At 38.7% G+C, this 20,174-nt stretch overlaps 1 protein-coding gene across 8 annotated transcripts in view; it reads left to right on the top strand.

Annotated features, from left to right (window-relative positions):
* Positions 1-20,174, top strand: part of TTC29 (tetratricopeptide repeat domain 29) — a 187,088-nt gene that overhangs the window by 77,462 nt on the left and 89,452 nt on the right. The window lies entirely within an intron of this gene.

Raw genomic sequence — 20,174 nt, 5'->3', positions numbered from 1 at the left:
ATCCAGAATACTTTACAGCGTGAGATTTAGTGGTTGCAGTGACAAAGGAGAAAGAGGGATTTGGGGCCTTTTCCAGGGTTCTGGAATAATAGATTAGACTAGAATTCCTTGTGCTGAAATCTTTCTGCATGTCCACACGTTTTTGACCACAAACACTCCAAGTTTTCTTTCCTTCCTGTTGCTGCATTAACAGGTGTCTGAGAACTATGGGAACGATGACCAGAAAAACCGGTAATAGAGATAACGAATTTGGCATGGACACTTGATTTGTTCATGACCAGGAGAAGCTCCTTGACCAACAAGACAAGCACAGTCTTCATTCCATTCAAAGGCCAAAACCATACTTGAAAGCAGCCCAAGATTATCTGAGGACTATGATATTGTCCAACAGAGTTTTCTCATCACCATCTCTTGCATTATTTTTTCTTAAAACAGGAAGGTTAGAAACCAGGTGATCATTTACCAACCTGTGGCTTTTTGACCCTGGGTCAAATAATTGCTTTTTTGGAGTGTGCTGGAATCTTTGTTCTTTCAGTTAAGATGCTTAGCTTTATATATTAGTGTGTTTTATAATAGTTTTTAATCAACAGATAAAAACAACTGACAGATGGTAGAAAACAGAATTTGCCTTTTTTGTTAAATATGAAACACTCCCTACACAGTACAGAATGTAAATGGGATTCACTAGGGTGGATCATAAAATAGTTTAAGTATCCTCACTTATGCTGTAGGTTATTAATATTTTCATCACTTGTGTGCTAATTAAAATAAACATATTAAATAGAGTTTAACTTATGAATGTTTTATAAAATTGTGAGATCAACTCTCTTTACATAAACTGAGAAGAGTTGCATTTAGAAAAATAGATTACTTTTAACGAAAAAAACCACCCCACATTATGAGAATGAGAAAAGAAATAGGCAGTATTTTATTTCATGCATTCTTTTCATCCTCAACTGTGATCAATATATACAACAGTAAAATATCAATGGTTTCAGTGCCATTGAGCACAAGTTTTCTTTACTCGCCAATTAGAAATCATTGCCTAAAATTTACCCTTCTGTTCTCGATTTAATGGTCTCTGTATCCAAGGGGAGCTCAGATGCTTATAGAGATGAAATCATTGCATTCTGTTCCCAAAGGACTACTGCTTATCATTACACATAACATACAAACAATACTGCTAGGAGCCAGTTTGCTTCATGGTAATGTGTAGTTCATCACCAGCTTCTGTAGAATGCTAAAGAGGTCTTGCCACTCAGCTTGGGACTATTTGAGTGTAGACTCAGGGGTCTCAGCAGTTATTTTCCTGCTTTGCATCAGAGTTTTCATCTTCTTTATCCTTTTGTGCTGTGGCCCACCTCAGGCAGTCTTCTTCTAGGGGAATCTAAAAGGAGCAGCTGTTACAGATACCGTTTCCTCAAATTGTTGCCATTTGGTTCCTTTTGCTACTTAGTGTGTCACTCCCTTCCCCCAACATGCACACACACCAGTATGCATATAAACTTGTTTCTCTTTCATTATCTCTTCTAACAAAGTGAAGAAGCATATGTTCAAAATATTCATTATCTGACACAGTAATTAAAAGGTTGAATTATGAAGCTACAGTCTGTTATATCAAAAATATAGCCTCTTTGTCTAGAGAATGGAATATTTTCAGTGAATAGAACTTTGTATTTCTAAGCATGTAGTATATAACCTGACTAATTGTTGATAAATTATTTATTTGATACGTGTAACCTCAGTTTTGCAAAGACTGATGGCAAGTCTACACTACAATATTAAGTTGACCTAAGTTACCTCAATGTACAGTAACTGCAGTAATTAAATTGCTTTTGCATATCCGCACTACGCTCCTTGTGTCTGCGGTGCTTGTCCTCACCAGGCGTGCTTGCAACGATTTAACTATCACTGTAGGACATTGTGAGATGGCTTCTGAAAGGCAGCAACAGTTGATGTAAGCAACGCAGTGTCTATACTAACACTGTGTTGACCCAACTACATTGACCTAAGCGCTATGCCTCCAGCAGAGGTGGAGTTATTCGGTTGGTGTAGTGGAAGAGATATGTAGGTGGGAGAACATTTTAGTGTAGACACTAACAGAGTTAGGTCAATGTAAGCTACCTTACCTTGACCTAACTCTGTAGTGTAAACCAGACCTGAGTTTAGTGGGACTATTCAAGTGTGTAGAGTTAAATACGTAAGTCTGTGCAAAATTGAGACTTAACTCCATTTAACATCTTTGTGGTATTTTAGTGTGTCAAGCAAGGTCCAGTTCATAATTGTGTCTAATTACTTTTGTCATGTTTGGAAAAAAGTATAAATGTCTGAAATATGGATTTTGCCAGGGAAAGGTTAGCTGGTTGCTGTCTAGACTAACTTGTAGGTCTTGCTATAGATGCTTCTCTTCAAAATTGTATTGCTAACCAAATATTTGTTACAAGATTTTTAATAATATGAAAATATTTGTATTTGGCAAAGTATCTTATTGCATATTTGATATGGTTTTTTAAAGTTAATATAGATTTTTTGGCTGGATTTTCAGAAGTGCCTTAAGGAGTTAGGCACCCGATTTGACTTTCCATTATAGTTGCATGCCTAACTCTCTTATCTTAACTCCCTTTGAAAATCACAGTGTACAGTTCTTGTCTAATCATTCACAATAGGGACCACTCAGAAATAAAATCCTTATAAAATAATATTAAATTCTATATTCCATACAAGGTATGTTTTAATGTGCAATAATACAGGGACTGTGACATTCAACACTGCAAAAAGAAACATGATAATTTATGGCACAATATCACACCCATGAATTATTAAAACTTATAATACTTATGTTCCTAAAGCTGATGTTTCAGGGTTTCAGCTGGCCACCAGCAAGGGGCAGGAAGGAATTTTTCCCCCAGTGTATTCTGGGAGGGTTTCTTAAACTCCTTCCTCTGAAGCATCAGAGATGGACATGGTTGGAAAAGGGACAGTGGGTAGGGGGTACCAGGGCTCTGAGGTGTCACTGAGCATTCGTTCTCTCAGGGGCTTGCCTGGCTGCTTCTTGATCACATGCTCAGGATCTGACTGGTCACTATATGTGGCATCATGAAGGATTTTCCCTCAGGTCAGATTGGCAGTGATCTTAGGGTGGGGTTTTTTTGTTTTGTTTTTGTTTTGCTTTCTTCTGCACCATGTGGGTGCAGGTCACTTGCCAGGATTAGCTGAGTATATTTCATTTAATCATTTCCTTAGGGACTGGTGAACCTCAGTACTTCTTGTTCTATGTCTGTGGCACATAATAATCTAGTCTCCTGTGGGTTATACTATTTTGGATTTATTTCAGTGGGTGGTTTTAGTGTATGGGTGCTGAGTGGTGTTGGTGGCCTGTGTTATACAGGAGTTCAGATTAGATGATCTGTGGTTCCCCTGTCCTTTGTTTCCTCCTTTGTTAGGAGGTTAATATTGTTATTTTAGATAATATGGGTTATAAACTCACCAGTTGATCTGATCAGAAGATAAGATTCTTGTCCCAGAATCAGGCTACACTGAGTTTGAAAGGACTCTCGGAATGTAAGACAAGGATGCTCACACTTAGACAAATGTAGCCTTAAATACTTTTATTGAGATATATGATATAGTAATTAAATGGTAAAATAATCGGAGTCACAAAGGCAATAATGTTGTTTTAGAGGTACATGTGATATTATGCACTATAAACTTTTGATTAATATACTCAAACCCTTCCTTGATAATCTGGTGGTAAAAGACAAAGGACCAGCCTCACCTCTGGCATGCCAAAAGAGTTCAGTTCAGGTTCCTCAGTTCTGAGTGACCTCCCACTCCAGAATTTAGGAGCTTAGGAGAAACTAAAGAACTGAGAGCTTATTTTGTCTTTTATAGCTAACTTAGAACTTTACTTAACTAACTGACTTAAAATTTACAATTGAGAACTAATAGACTAATAAACAAAAGGATAATAAACAAAGAACTAAGAAGCCTACTTGGCATGATGGGTCACCCTCGTATAGAGCTTGAACACTTGAGCCCTCCTTCTATGTCCAAACTTAGTTTCCTCACCTACAGAAATGTTGGGATACATTTACTCCATAGGCTGGTACGTTCGTACATATTGATGACATATACCTACATATTAATGATTTTAGCTCATTCTCACATTTGTTATTTCTGGCTGAAGTGGTTATTTTGGTTATCTCCAACTTCTTTGTGGTATACCTGATACGTTTAAAGAGGATATGAACTTAGGCAGTCCCTCCCCCACTCTATACCAGCCTGCTCCAAGGCATCCTTTATCTATCTGTGTTAAGGGTTGCAACCATATATGGTCATCGCCACTTATCTAGGTGAAAGGTCCCAAGCATATGTACGCTAACCTTGCCTTAGCTCAACATATAGGACATAGGTCCCTTGAGTTACAGCCAAAAATACTCCTATAAACCTGTTATACCCTATTATAATAAAACAAATACTCAAACCCATAAGAAAATAAGAAACCAATAAGAAAAGATATATAGGCAAGCTCTATAGGCTACGCCTTAAACTCTGTGACCCTAAGTTTTCTTAATGTCTGAAATGATTCCATTAAAGTAATCAGAGGATTCCCAAAGTAATATGTTACACTAACCTATGTATCAGAATCAGATGAAAATTTCACTTCAGCTTACATAGTCAATTAGAATATAAATGGGTACATATGAAGCAGGTGGCCCTAAAATTAGTGTACACTGCTATATAATGAATTTTTCTAATCATGTTTGTCATGCCCATCACTGTGGTATCCGCACAATTTTTCACCTGCTAGGTGGAAGTTTCACAAGATACACCTGATTAGGTATGCACCATTCTCAAAGTGATTTTACCTTTAAGGGAATGAGCTGCTTTCCCTTGACATTCAAGATAATAAATAGCCCCAGTATTGTCTGCTACTGTCTGTACTACTGATCCCTTGCAGCAAGGAAGAAAACATTTGCTGTTGGACATATTGCTTGATTCTCGAATATATTGATGAGAAGTCTGAACTTCAGGTCAAGTTTTGTCTAGATGTTTTCCTAAATTTAGGTTTGAGGTATCCATTCCTATCACTACACATATCGATGCTTAGCAAACTGGAACTCCCAAAGGAAATTATAAGATATTGTCCACTGCATGGAGGATTTTTGAATTTGCTGAAGTATTATCAGCAGTGGTCTGGCCCTTCCAGTTCTATTATTGATACTTAATCAAGATTGTAGGAAACTTGGCAAATGGAGTCACATGTATGCAGAAGGCCATATAACCTAGAAACGTTAGATAAGATCTGATCATACCTAGACTCTGCATTTTGATGGTTTTTGAATATCAGTAATTCTTTAAGGGAAAGCAGTGGTGTTCCTTCTCTGGAGTGTGTCTGTCTTTTTTTGCGGGGGGGAGGGGTTGGGAGGACTTTGCATCTGAGTGAAGGAGCACTTCTGATTGATGTGAACTGAGGGAGCACAGTACGTATAGGTAAATCAGGGGGTGATGAGACAGTTGTCCAAATATTGATAAGTTTTCAAGGTTTACACATTTGAGGTGTGCCACCATTACCAAGCATTCGCTGAAGATTTGAGGATTCGTAGCAAAAGGAAATGGGGGCACTTGTATTGTTAGTGATCGTTGCCCACAAAAAAGCTTCTCTGTGTTACCCTGAGTGAAATGTATAATTATGAATCTCTCAGGCTGAGAGTCTTGAACCAGTCTTACAACTTCAGGGAAGGGATGATTGTTGCCAGGGTCACCACATGAAACCTGAACATTCAGTTAATTTGTTCAGCTTCCTCTAATCTTCATCTGGAAAGAAGACCTAACTTTTTAATTTGGATTTGGATGGTGCTAGGCATTTACTGGTACCATGAGGGATTTCGTTGATGGCTTTGCTTTCGAGAAGCATCTTCATCTCTGAAGTTTCTCATTACAGGGATCCCTGAAGAGGGATGGGAATAGAGGGTTGAGGTAGGGTGGAGTGGAACTGAATAGAGTGCCCTTTCTCTAAAATGTCATGACATTTTTTCCCTTCAGTGCTCACCTATATGACACCCAAATTTGCATCTTAGTGATACTGCTTCCCACCTTGTTTGTCTTGGAGCAAAATAGTGGTTTTCCTTTGGGGTCTGTGGTTAAAATGCTTTCCTGTTTCCTCAGCTAATGGTGTCAGAATAGCTCCATCACTAATGGACTGGATTTCTCTTGGGTAACATGCCCTCTGAGGGGAAACCTCCTTAAAAGTGATGCAATTTTAAAGAAAATTATAATTAACATAAAAATCTTATGCCATGGGAAACAGGAAAAATAGAATATACTGAAAGCATGTTACTAGATCAGAAAATTATCATGCTTTTGGAAAGCCTTGATACAGCAGAAAATAATAGCATTTATAAACATCCCTTCTTACAGTTAATAGCCTGATTTTTTTTGTCTCGGGGGTTGCTTCTCAAGAGTAGGAGACTCGTGTCTCTTTTAGTTCTCAGTTTTGATTACTTAAGCTCCCATTCCCCACTTCCCCCTTCCCCAAACTAAAAAGATGATGAGCCACCTATCCTGATAGATTAATCTAAGATAAATCAACCTTTCAGCATAAACATGTTTACATGACCATCAGTATCTGTTGTTGAGGAATTTGTGTCACAGGCAGTAGGGGAATCGGCACAATGAACAGGTGTCAGGAAGTCTAAAAGACTAACTTTGAGTATTTCTCTATATCAGATGATGTGTGAAACTTGCTGGTTTTGTTATTTGTGAGTGTCACATCTGTGCAATTTTTCTTTAAGTTTCCAAACCTAGAGTTCCAAAGGCGAAACTCAACTTGAAACCATCAAGTTTCATTAACCTTTATGCATTGCATATGATCACCTAGACTTCACATAGTTATTGTACACAAGATTTTTGATTGTCAAGTTTTATTATAAAACTACAAAACATGCACACTTAGAATTAATAGCTATGCAAAGACAATAAAGGACCATGGCTGGGTTCCTTCATGCTACCAAAATGGAAATAATTAATAAAAAATTGTTCCTGATAATCAGTGAAAGATTCTCTGCAATCTAAATTTTCACAAAATGTAGCTGGTTTAGCTTTCATGTTCGAACATGAAGCTAGCAGAGTTTTACTTGGTTTTCAGTTTCCTTGCAGAAGTCTCATGTAGCTGTAATATGAAACTGTCTGACGTGTTTGATCATTGAAGGCACAATCAACACTGGCTATTCTGACGTTCAAGGGAGTGAGAAAGTATATGGAGCCCTCTTATTCCCATGCCGTGTCTTCACTGCTATTTCAGCCCAAGTTACCTAACAAAGTTTAGCTAACCCATGTTAAGAATTTTCCTTTCATTTGTGGTGAAGACAAATCCTATGTGTCAGCCAGTGCAGCTGAGTTGGTGCAGTAGAAGATGTAATCATTGCTAAGTATAAGGCTGGTGCAGATTACATTTTCCCCATCCCCTATTATCAAGGTGGGAGTTAGGAGCCAAATTCTGTGTGCCCTTTATACCATGCCCTTTACACAGCGCTTGTAGCAGTTTAAAGCCACAATTAAGCCCTTTTGTCCCATCTGAGGCTTTTGAAATCTCAATTATTCCTTCTATGGGTCAAAATAGGTACATTAAGGGACATTTTCTGCCAATTATGGTGAAACTGTTCTCTGGTGCAGGTAGTTAAAAATGACCACCCTTCCATTTCCAGACACTGTTTCAATCTGTGTCATTCTCGTAGGATAAAAAAGTAAAATTAAATACAAAACCATATAACAGTGAGTTATTTAGTGCACAATCTTTTTATTAAAAAGCAGAAATGTAAGAACTCTGGTGTGCAGGGCTGAGAAAGATCTGGAAATATTTTTGTGAAAAAATGTACAGTTCATTTCTCAGGGATTAGATAACCCACAAAACCTGAGCTTTTTGCACGTTTTAAGAAATGGAGGATTTGCACCAAAAATCATACAAACCCCTTGAATTTGTATGTTTTTGTCGCAAATCCACCTTACTTTAACTGAAATTGACCTTTTTGTGTGAAAACTTCAAAACTGTATGTGGATTTTCATGAAAATAAGGCAAATTTCAATTTAATGAAATGCAAATATCAGTAAATTCTGAGGAGGCTTTTTAATTTGATTTCAAACATTTTCCATAGCACATATAGCTAACATGAAAAGAGCAGGCACTTAAAAAGAATATTATAATTGAATATTAACAAACTGCTATAATGATTAGTTTCTTAAATTGTTATAAATCAGGCCCCAGTTCAGCAATTCATTTACTTAGGCATGGTCTTAAATTTCAGCATGTGAGTAATTTCATTGACTTCAGTGGGATTACTCATGTATTTAAGCACATGCTTAAAGTTTTTGCTGGATTGGAATCATAACAGCTATATAAGAGTGAGGGGGAAGGTCTACTATCTAGACTTAAAGAATTTAAACATTTATTGTTTGACAGACAGATGAATAACTTGAAAAGCTAGAACATTGCAATATGCCAATTTATACTATAAAACCCTAAAGCTTGCTGTGGCATTGCTAGCCGCAGTTCGTTTTGCTGTTTTACTTTCAGCTTTTATATTATTTTAGAGCTGATCAAAAGAGTTGATAGCAAAGTGTGAAGTAAATTGTACATCTAAATAAATCGATTTAACATTCCTTAGTGCTTTAAGTGATTTTAGTAATATTAATATTTAAAATATTTTTCTGAAATCTTTTACGACTACATATAGCAATAATGGCCACCATTTCATTCTACTGTTTTTCATAGTAGAACATTACACAGTAAACATTGTAAAAATATTATCTTTTAGCATTGAAATGGATGTGCAGAATTGATTTAAACTGTTTATTTGCATGTAAATGACTCAAGTTTTATTCAGTCAATAAAAATATAGTCTATTAATCCATTTGGTATATTTCTTACATAGGTTAAGACTTACAAAAAATGCAAGGTTTCCTATTGAATTAGAACTTTGCCTTTAACTTTCATATCTGCACAGAGAAATTAGATTTGTTAAGCTAGGAAAGCATTTTATAAAAATTAAAATGCAATTTATCTCCAATTTTTTTTCTGTCTATACAATGCAACTTTGTATTTTTGTTTGGTTGGTTTTTTATTTAGGAAGATTATATAAACACATTTTTATGGATAGAAATAAAGATAAGTAAACATTAAGCAGAATATTGATAGAAACTCAGTGGTAAGAAGTTATGGGCACTGAAGCATGTACATGCATACACTATGATATTAGGGTCTTAGGAGGCTACAGCAATTTGACAGCCAGGTATATTTGTGTTGACACAGCTATGTGATAAAAGCAATTCAGACATCTGAATCACAGTGTTGCTCTACAAAGGCATTTCTGAACAGTTCATGCATTTGTACTTACCCAAGTCCCCAGTCTTGTCCACCCCTCTCTCACTGTTTCCTTCTCTGCCTCTGTCTGACTTTGTCTTGTAAAGGGAAAAATGAGATTCCTCAAGTACATACAAGTCACCTCCATCTGCTTATGTGTCATCATGGCCCTTATGCCACACATCATATTCAGGCATTCTCAAGATGAAGGGCTGTATTCTTCTCACTACCTCTGTCTCAGCACTGTTTCGTGCTTGTCACTGCTCAGCACTCAGCGCCACACTGGCTTGTTTTGTCAATAACCATTTATTTGTTGCTGGAATAGTAGCAACCGTTACATCTGACCTCCCTGTTTCATCAATTATGGATAAATTATTGGATGTGAACATCTGCAAAAGCTTGCTGTTGAACTCACCTCCTGGCTGGGATTAGATAAAGTATTAAACTGTTGTTTATTGTCAGGCCAAAAGTCTACTGGGAAGCCAGGGAATTCCAAGACTAGCAGACCCCCATCAGCAAGCACCAAAAATTGTTTAGTATTGCCACTGTTTCCCATAAGATCGTAGCCATTTATTATTTACACTTATTACTAGTTGTTATAACATACTTGATAAAAGCTCTTGGCAGGCATAGTGTTTGTAGCCATTGTCACATCTGTCAGGATGGAAAGGATACATAAATTGTTTTTTCCTCTTATATCAGTGTTAAAGGATTACAGATGAAGTTTCTTCCCTCCAGACGGTTATACTATGTTTTATTTCAAAGAAATATGTCCAAACTGGCTGGTTTTGAAAACATTACATTCCAGTTCTAAATTAGGGTTACAACAACCTTTGCTATAGTAATGGCTCATGCAATGAAGATTTCAAATTGTACAAAAATACTATACTAGAATGTCTGGGATTTTTTGAGGCATGTATAGACTTCTGCACTAGGGGAACTAGTTGGAATATTTTTGTATTGAGTCAGACCTTATCTGAGGTTCAGTAAGGGAGATTATAAAATGACTGCATTGCTTCTGAACTGATACATCCATTGCAGAAATAGAATCAGAATTAAGAGTTACTGTTAGTGCTGATTACAGCACAGAAAATCATGACAAGGAATAGTAGTACTGATGAAGAAAGAAGCATAAGGAGGAGTATCAATAACAAAATATTAGAGCAACAAAGAATCCTGTGGCACCTTATAGACTAACAGACGTTTTGCAGCATGAGCTTTCGTGGGTGAAATACCTTTTTCTTGCAAGAAAAAGATTCACCCACAAAAGCTCATGCTGCAAACTGTCTGTCTATAAGCAGGATTCTTTGTTTTTTTTTGAGATCCAGATCAGAGATACCTACGGCCCTCCTTGACAAAATATTAGAGGGGGAAAGTGACCATAATTCACCTTTATTTAATCACCTAATAAATGTTGTGTCATTAAGGCCCCAATGCAGCAAAATGCTAAGCATATGAGGTGAAATCTTGGCCCCATTGAAGTCAGTGGGAGTTTTGTTAAGTTTTGATTCTAAATTACTTGTAATTACATCCTATCAATTTGAATCCATTCTGCCAAAATATATAAATTACATTATACAAAACATATATTATGTAATATATATTGTGTGTCTGCAAGAGATTTGTGGAATATTCTTCTTTCCAAGGCATTAATCCTGCAAGCACATATGCACATTAATAGCTTGAAACACATGGTTTCAATGTACCTACTCACATGCTTTACATTACTCACATGCATAAATGCTTTCAGGATTTGAGTGTTAGATAGAAAGTTCTTTGGGGGCAGGAACTGTATCTTCATACTTGTTTGTACAGTGTCTAGAGGAATGGGGCCTTGATCCTTATTGGGGCCTGCGGGCTCTACCATAAAAAGTACATTAAAAATAATCTCTGTTTGCCTTTTGACTTCTCCCACTTTGCAATTTAGTCCATGTAATTTTTCAGCAGGAGCCATGTCATGAAACCCATACTCAGATTTTGCTTAGCCCTTACTCAGGTAGGTCTGTAGGCATGTAGACACTTAATCAATCATTGTAAAAACTGATAGATGAAACTGATATACACCAAAAAAAATTACATATGTAGGGACTGGGTGAAAACAGAGTAAGCATCACAAGATTTGGCTCCAAAAAACAGAAAAATATTGAAAATTAAATATTAGAAGTATACTTAGTAAATAAAATAAAAGGAGCTTGATTGCTTGCTCAGTACAGTGAGACAGTTTATCTCCTGTTGATCCACGTTTAGAGGGCATTTCATACTGTGGCAGAGCTCCAACCTTGTTCCTGTGGGTCCCACATGTCCAGGCAGTTTATGCTAGCTTCAGAGGCTCACTGCAACCCTCCACGTAGCCCTTCTCTCTCTAGGGCCAGGGATACAGTCTACTGAGCCCTTTTCATCATAAGCCAGCAAGGAGATTGGTGAGAGAGCTCCCACAGTCTCTGTTGCTCCTGTGGCCTCATACCAAAACAGTTTAGCCTCCTGTCCGGACAGGGGCCTGTCTTCCCCTCCCAGGAGGTGTTCCTGTAGTGGTGGGTTGGGAGGAACCCACGCCCACCCTCTACCCCAGGTTCCGGCCCCCAGCCCAGGGACCCTAATGGTAGCAGCTGTTGGCAGTCAACCTTTCACTGCCAGGGTTGCTACATTTCCCTGGGCCACTTCCCCACAGCTCTCCTGCTTCTCCCTTCTTCACCCTTACCTTAGGGCTCCCTTACCAATGACTTGAGGGTGTCTTCATTGACCAGCCCTTCAGCTGCACTTCCTCTCCTCAGCCTGACTGGAGTGAGCCCTTTTATAGTATCAAAAAGGACCTTAATTAGAGTCAGGTGTTCACATTACCTTAATGGCCTCACATGACTCTTTGCAGGTTAATTGGAGTCAGGTGTTCTCATTAGCCTGGAGCAGCCCCCGCTTTGGTCAGTCAGGGTCTATCACAATACATAAGAACTGCGCGAACCAGGGTCAGAAGGACATATATCACTCCCAACCCTCTGGAAGTCTGAAGAAAAATTGATGCAGCTTTAAGTTGCAGTAATTTTCCTGGAGAGACCTTCTGTTGTGTGGAGCCTCTGCTTTAATGGGGTTATAGGAGTGGTTGCAGCAGAAAGCGTCAAAGACAATGTGGAAGCATAGGGCCTCTATTTTGGTGACACTGCCTTTGGAAGATACTGTCACCTACAAAAGGTTTGGAGACCAGCTCCCTTTTCTTCTGTGGAGGGGTTCAAACCCCACCGCAAAACGAGGAAATTAAAGGAAACTCAAGGATGGAATATTTTGGTAAATTTTCCTTCCTGTGTTCTGAGCCAATGTTTTTAAATTCAGTAGTAGTGTGAGCTGCCTTAAAAAAAATCAACAAAATATAAATTTCTTTTACATCTTTTGTAGTATTCTTACTGAATTTCAGATTAAAATGCCCATGAAGCACCAGTGTCTTTATTTTAACTGCATAATATGTCTAGAAAAAGATTCTGTTTACTGCCATGTCAGAATTATGTGCTTTTTCTGGAAGTGCATGAGAGGCATTGAATGCACATTGCGTCATCTATCTACCAACACCTATTGTTGGCTCCAGTAAAATATCCTCAGATGCTGCTGCCCAGTCTGGGTCGTAGCCTGTCACTGCAGCGCTTGTCAGAAATCATTAGCTAGTGATCTCTTTGACTAATGTTGCAGTTGATTTTCTAAATCATGTTCAAGAACTGTAAATGAGGCAGAAACATCTTTACAGCTCACCGACTGTGAAATGGCTAAGCGGGGTTAGATTGTCAGAAATCAAAATAAATGTATTTCCAATAAAATTTGACAACAATTTAAAGTGCAGGTTTGGAAGCAGAATTGTATTTTATGTTTTTAAAGTTACAGTAGTAGAAATTAGTATCCTCCTGTCATGTTTTTTGCAAAAGCAAATTGATAAAATATTGATAGCAGCAGTAATCTTTTGTTAACATGGATAGTCATTTTTCCAACATAAGTTTTCACCTTAGAGTCTCACTTTTGTGTCTTTTATCACCATATGTTCATATCATAGAATCATAGGACTGGAAGGGACCTCAAGAGTTCTTCTAGTCCAGTCCCCTGCACTCAAGGCAGTATTATCTTCTAGTCCATCTGTGACAGGCGTTTATCTAACCTGCTCTTTAAAATCTCCAATGATGAAGATTCCATAATCTCCCTAGGCAATTTATTCCAGCGCTTAACTACCTGACAGTTGTTAAGTTTTTCCTAATGTCCAACCAAAACTTCCCTTTCTGCTGCTTGTCCTGTCCTCAGAGGTTAACGAGAACGATTTTTCTTCCTTCTCCTTGTAGCAATCTTTTATGTACTTGAAAACTGTTATCATGTCTGCTCACAGTCTTCTCTTCTCCAGACTAAACAAACCCAGTTTTTTCACTCTTTCCTCACAGGTCATATTTTCTAGACCTTTAATCATTTTTGTTGCTCTCCTCTGGTCTTTCTCCAGTTTGTCCACATTTCCTGAAATGTGGTGCCCAGAGCTGGACACAATATTCTAATTGAGGCCACATCAGCAGAGAGTAGAGTAGAAGAATTACTTCTTGTGTCTTGCTTACAACCCTCCTGCTAATATATCCCAGAATGATATTCACTTTTTTTGCAATAGTGTTACATTATTGACTCCTAGATAGCTTGTGATCCATATGACCCCCAGGTCCCTTTCTGCAGTACTCCTTCTTAGGCAGTCATTTCCCATTTTATGTGTGTGCAGTTGATTGTTCCTTCCTAAGTGGAGTATTTTACATTTGTTCTTACTAAATTTCATCCTGTTTACTTCAGACCATTTCTCCAGATCATCCTCCAAAGCACTTGTAGCCCCTCCCAGCTTGGTATCATCCACAAGCTATATATGTGTACCCTCTATGCCATTATCTAAATCAGTGGTCTCCAAAGTGGGGTGCGCAAGAGGATCCTTGGGGGAGCACAGCAGGAGGAGTGGTTGTTTTTGGTGGGGTTTTTTTTTTTTTGCTTCGGCAGTTCGGGTGGGAATCCAAGCAGATTTTTTTTTTTGCTTTGGCAAAAATGGTAGAGCTGACGTGGCAGGGGGTGCGTGCACAAAAATTTTTTACTGATAGGGGTGCACGATCAAAAAAGTTTGGAGACCACTGATCTAAATCATTGAGGAAGATATTGAACAGAACTCAACCCAGGACCAGTCCCTGCAGGATCCCACTAGATATGCTCTTCCAGCTTGACTGTGAATCACTGATAACTAGTCTCTGGGAATGGTTTACAAACCAGGTATGCATCCACCTTATAGTAGCTCCATCTAGATTGTATTTCCCTAGTTTGTTTACGAGAAGGTCATGAAAGACCATATCAAAAACCTTAGTAAAGTCAAGATATACCACATCTACTGCTTTCCCCCATCCACAAAGTTTGCTACCCTGTCAAAGAAAGCTATTAGGTTGGTTTGACATGATTTGTTCTTGACAAATCCATGCTGACTGGTACTTATCACCTTATTATCTTCTAGGTGTTTGCAAATTGATTGCTTAATTATTTTCTCCATTATCCTTCCTGGTACTGAAATTAAGCTGACTGGTCTATAATTCCCCGGGTTATCCTTATTCCCCTTTTTATAGATGGGCACTATATTTACCCCTTTCTAGTCCTCTGGAATCTCACCCGTCTTCCATGACTTTTTTAAAGATAATCAATAATGGCTCAGATATCTCCTCAGTTAGCTCCCTGAGTATTCTAGGATGTATTTCATCAGGCCCAGGTGACTTGAAGATGTCTGACTTGTGTAATTAATTTTTAACTTGTTTTTTTCCCAATTTTAGCTTCAGATCCTACCTCATTTTCACTGGTGTTCACTGTGTTAGACATCCAATCACTACTAAACTTTTTGGTGAAAACTGGAAAAAAAGAAGTCGTTTATCACTTCTGCCATTTCCACTTTTTCTATTATTATTTCCCCGCCTCATTGAGTAATGGGCCTCCGCTGTCCTTGGTCTTCCTCTTGTGTCTAGAATGTTTTCTTGTTACCCTTTATATCTCCAGCTAGTTTAATCTTGTTTTGTACCTTGGTCTTTCTAATATCATATTCCTACACTGCCTACTTCCTTGTGAGAGGACCATCAAGATATAACTATTGAGGTATTATGACAGATTCTCCAGTGTTGCAATGTATTTGTTTTATACTGTTCGGACTCTACTGAAATCAGTGGGGTCACATTGCTGTAAAATTGGAGTAACTCAGCAATGGATCTAGTATCTTTATGTACTGTTATTGGGATGAGGAGACCTTCCTCTAGTGTTCCTGAAACATAAGCTCCTAAATGTTCAAAGGATCGTGTGGGGTTTTAGCCATACAGTTGTCATTGAGGTTAATGGATTCAAGTGGCTACAATCATTCAACTTACATGTACTTACAACCTGTAAGTTTAGGAGAGCACATTTTAGTAATATAATACTTAGTGAATAAAATTGGTATGGTTTATTCTCTGAAGCATAAGGGTATGTGTGTGTTGTTTGAACAGTTTTACTATATTTGGTGCTTTAGTATCAAGCAAGAAACTTGTTTATAAATTACAAGCTTTCATGTTGATTCATAATTAAAGATAGACAAAAAAGTGATTTAAATGCATTATGATGATGTGCCTCCCTCTCTCTCAAATGTACAACCATAACTAACTTTTTATTTGGCAAAGGACATAAGAGTGACCACTTCAGCCCTATTTTGAGGATTTATGTGGTATATAAACTGAGATTGCTTTCTGCACAAAAAAAGTGACTTTCAGTCACAACAGACCTGTTAAGACCCAGGAAGAGAGATGTTGTTCTCAGAACCAGCCTTTCTAAACAGAAATGCTGTTCACTCAAATATTCATCCTGTCCTGTGTCTATGTCAAGTGATTATCCTGGTAAGAGTTGATATTCACTTGCAGTCTGTAGTTTTAAAAAATCCTAGCCTTGAGGCTTGACACTTAAGGCAGTGCTGTGGAGGAAATGGTATGGGGAAGGAAAGATCAAGGTCAAAGACAATTCCAAGTTTATGGAAAACATAGGTATGAGTAGGAAACTTTCCCTACCTGTTGTAAGACACAGTCCACAGGCACTGTGTATGGTCAAAACTCATCCTCATTTTGCAATTTGACATTCAAACAAATACATTAATAAGAAGATAACCTAAAGCCAAGTCCAAGTTTTCTCTCCGGATTTGGCTGTTTGTAAGGTGCCTAGATAAGAGCTACTCATCCCACAGCCTTTCTGTCTCAGACCCAAGATCTCTGCCTTTTTTATTTCCTCTCACTAGTGTCTCTCATTGTTGGCAGGGCTTGTGGGTCACATTGACTTTAGCCCTACTGTGCAGAACAGATTACTAACCCTTTCTTGCCTTGATCCAGTATGGGATTTGTCCACCATATCACAGGAGGCAAAAGATAAAGTTGATAAAGGAAATGTATTTGTGTTTGAGGCTGCTTTTCTTGCTCAAAGAAAGCACTTAAAGTTTTGAGTCATATAGTTGCAGGAGGTTGAGATAAAGCCATCGGTATACTTGGTCAGCACAGGCTAAGAAGAGATTTATGACAAAATCAGTGCTTCAATTATTATTTTTCTTCCATTAATTTTACTTCATATTTTCTTTTTCAGTGTTTCAAAACAAAGTGGAAATAGCTATATCCTCTTATTTCGAGAACTGTACAATAATTTAATCAGTTCAACTGCACATAGAATATGAACTCATTCCACAAGATTCCAAAAGTACAAAAGTATCAACCTTTATTTGAAAAGATGTTATAATGGACCTAGCAACATCAAGTTCATGCATTTCAATAGTCTGCCTTCCTCAGAACCTTTTGCACAAAGCAAATTTTTAAAAACCCACTTTAAACCCCTCCAATAACTCTAAACCTCATAAACCCTACCTTCTGCTTTTTTGTTTTGTCAGCAGGAAATTCATCAATCAAACTCATGCAGGTACCAAATAAACCTCTGTAATGTACATTAGCAGTATAGATTATCCTGCCTAGTCCACTTTGTTATATCATTTATATATATAAATATATATAACATAAATATATATATTAAAAAAACAAAATGTGAGAAAATAGAATGTGCTTGCATTTTCCTTGCTAAGGAAATTACCAAAAGTCATGATAAGTAGTATGCAATGCATAGTATTTTATCATAAAATGCATTTTTATTTCATGCTTTCAAGTAAAAATAAAGTAAAATCCATTTCTTCGCTGTACTTGTAGTAGTTGACTAAATTCTGTGGGTATTTCAGCATTGCAGCAGATGTACAGTTACTGTATGGCCTTCCAACCCTATTGACTTATCTCCTCCATGACTGTTGTGATTTCATAGCCACTGAACATCCTCTTCTAGACATCCATGTCCTCAGCACAGATTGGCCAAGAAGGAGTGTAGCTAGCAGCAGAATTATTTCCTTGACTTGATTCCTACAAATAAGCTACTGCTAAGTGACAGATCAATTTGTATAAGGAAGGATAGTGTGAATTTCTTAAGGTCTGAGCAGACGTGTACACATTTAAAAACAATGAGAACATTGTTCCCTCCTCCAAATGCCTACATCAGCTCCTTTGTTAATGTTTGACTCTTCCTTGCGCTTGCCCACTATCAGCAGCCAACTGGCTTTCCCAACCCTGGCTCAGCCCTTTCCCCTTCATCCTCTGCTTGACTCATCAGTGTCTTCTCCAAGTTATGGCACCCCAGTAATCACCACGTTCAGTTGCAAGTCCCCTCACTGGTGCGATCCCACCAGGCTCTAACCAGCTACATTCTCCTGACAACACCACCACCCCACTTTTGTCAACAACCCTCACATCCTACTTGCTTTATTAACTTACTATAACCTAACCAAACTACTGGCCCCCTTGTAGAGGTATACAAGGGCTGGATTAAGGCAGTCTGCGCTATAGGCATAGCATGATATGGACTGCCCTGTGGCATGGGTCAGTCACATGGGAACCCCTTCACTTTCTAGGCGAGACAACAGGGATTCCCCAGTATTTACCCCAGCAGTCAGAGGGTATCTGGGTGAGTGGATGGGTCAGGACTGCTGCAGTGATATTTTCTTGCTACAAATACTTACCTGGGTGGTGTTGGCAGGACGCCTTCCACCAAAAAAGTAGTTCTTGGAGTTAACACGCTGTTGTGAGCTGCATGAGGCTCTTCTTCTCAGAGCTGGTTGTTTCAGGCTAACTGCAGACTCTGGCATGTTTTCAAGCTTGTCTTTACAACCATGAAGGCCACATGCTTTTTTCTAAAATAAAAGTTACAATTTTGATATAATCGTATGACTCCAGGACCTGGGGTTCTGGCATGAGTCTATAGTGTCTATATCTTAATCTGTCTCTTTAGGTTCACAGTACCTCCTGATGTTTTCCCTCCCCAGCAGCTGTTAGTGAAACCTTGAAAATAGAGGTTTGTCTGTTAGTCTATAAGGTGCCACAAGACTCTTTGCTGCTTGAAAATAGATGAGGCTCTCAGGCTCCATTCACATATTCTGCTTGAGTGAACACTGGGCACACAGAGAGTACAGGGACAATTCCACATCTCCTTTCCTTTGAGGATTCACTTCATTATATGGTAGATCTGCAATGGCTGAAGTTGGGGAAACAGTCTAAGGTGGACCCATATCTTGGCTGTTTCCCTCTTCATGTTCATGATTTAATTGGTTTATTTTTCTGCAGATCTTTTATGTGCAATTTGGGATTGCATACACAAATATCGATCTCTTAAGCATCCTATTTTGTGAAAGAGTTACAATAGAGTAGGCCATATTCATCCCACTAGGGCAGGCATACTTCTCAACTTGCCAAGTCCCAAATATGGGACACAGTGGGCAAGATCCTCAGCTGGTATAAATCAGCTTCAGTGGACCTATGTCACCAGCTGAGGCTTTGGCTCAGTATGGGACCTTGACCCAAAATGAGGGACACAAAAAGACTTATTCAGACAGGAAAATTAACATTCTACGGGATTAGTTCCTTTAGTATAAATAGCTCTTTCTGTAACTTCGGTTGCATGAGTCTTTATTCTGGATAGCTTTAAATAGTTTTCAACAATATAAGTGACAGCATACCAGATTTGTGTGGAATGTAGGTAACTTTGGGACCAAAATAAGTAACATCCCTCAAATGGGGGACATTTGAGAATTATGAGTGCCCATTGCACCTCCTTGTACAAGCAATGGCTTCAGCAATCCATGTGGGAAAACCATTCTCTGGGGAGTGCAAGTGAGGTTACCACCTCTGCCTTCTCTAAGGATTTCTTCCTAGGGGGAGCGGCTTTACTTTCTTTTGAGAGTTACCAGGGCTGGCCTTACCATGAGGCAAACTGAGGCAGCTGCCTCCAGTGCCAGACTGTGAGGGGGCGCCACTAGGACCCAGAGTGTAAAAAATTGTGTCTGCTGCCGGTACATATGCATTCTCTCTGCTGTAGACGCACAGAGATGGTGGAATGCTGTGCTGGAGGAAGGAGGGCACAAGACATAACAGGCAGGCAGGAGAAAAGGTGAGAGGGAATAACAGAAAGCAGCAGGAGCTGCAGGGAGAGAGAGGAGGAGGAGCCTCTTATGTACCTCTCTAGCACCCCCAGGAGCCTGGACTGATTAACACCAGCTTTTTAGGGAGCTTCCTGTTTCCTGCTGCTTCCCTGAACCCACTTGAGGAGAACAGGCAGTCAACTGAAGTAGTAGGAGCCAGTTAGGCCCTTAAGACGCTGATATGTTCCCTCACTCAGGCCCTGCTACCAGCCTGCTTATTTGTCCCCTTCAACTGAGTGATGAGAGCCACTATAGCTGGCACAGAACAGCAGTCATGAGTGAAAG

The sequence above is a fragment of the Mauremys reevesii genome, linkage group 5 (genome assembly GCF_016161935.1).
Source record: "Mauremys reevesii isolate NIE-2019 linkage group 5, ASM1616193v1, whole genome shotgun sequence".
Lineage (NCBI taxonomy): Eukaryota > Metazoa > Chordata > Testudines > Geoemydidae > Mauremys > Mauremys reevesii.
Note: the sequence above shows the minus strand (reverse complement) of the source record. Positions and strands in the feature narration are given on the sequence as shown.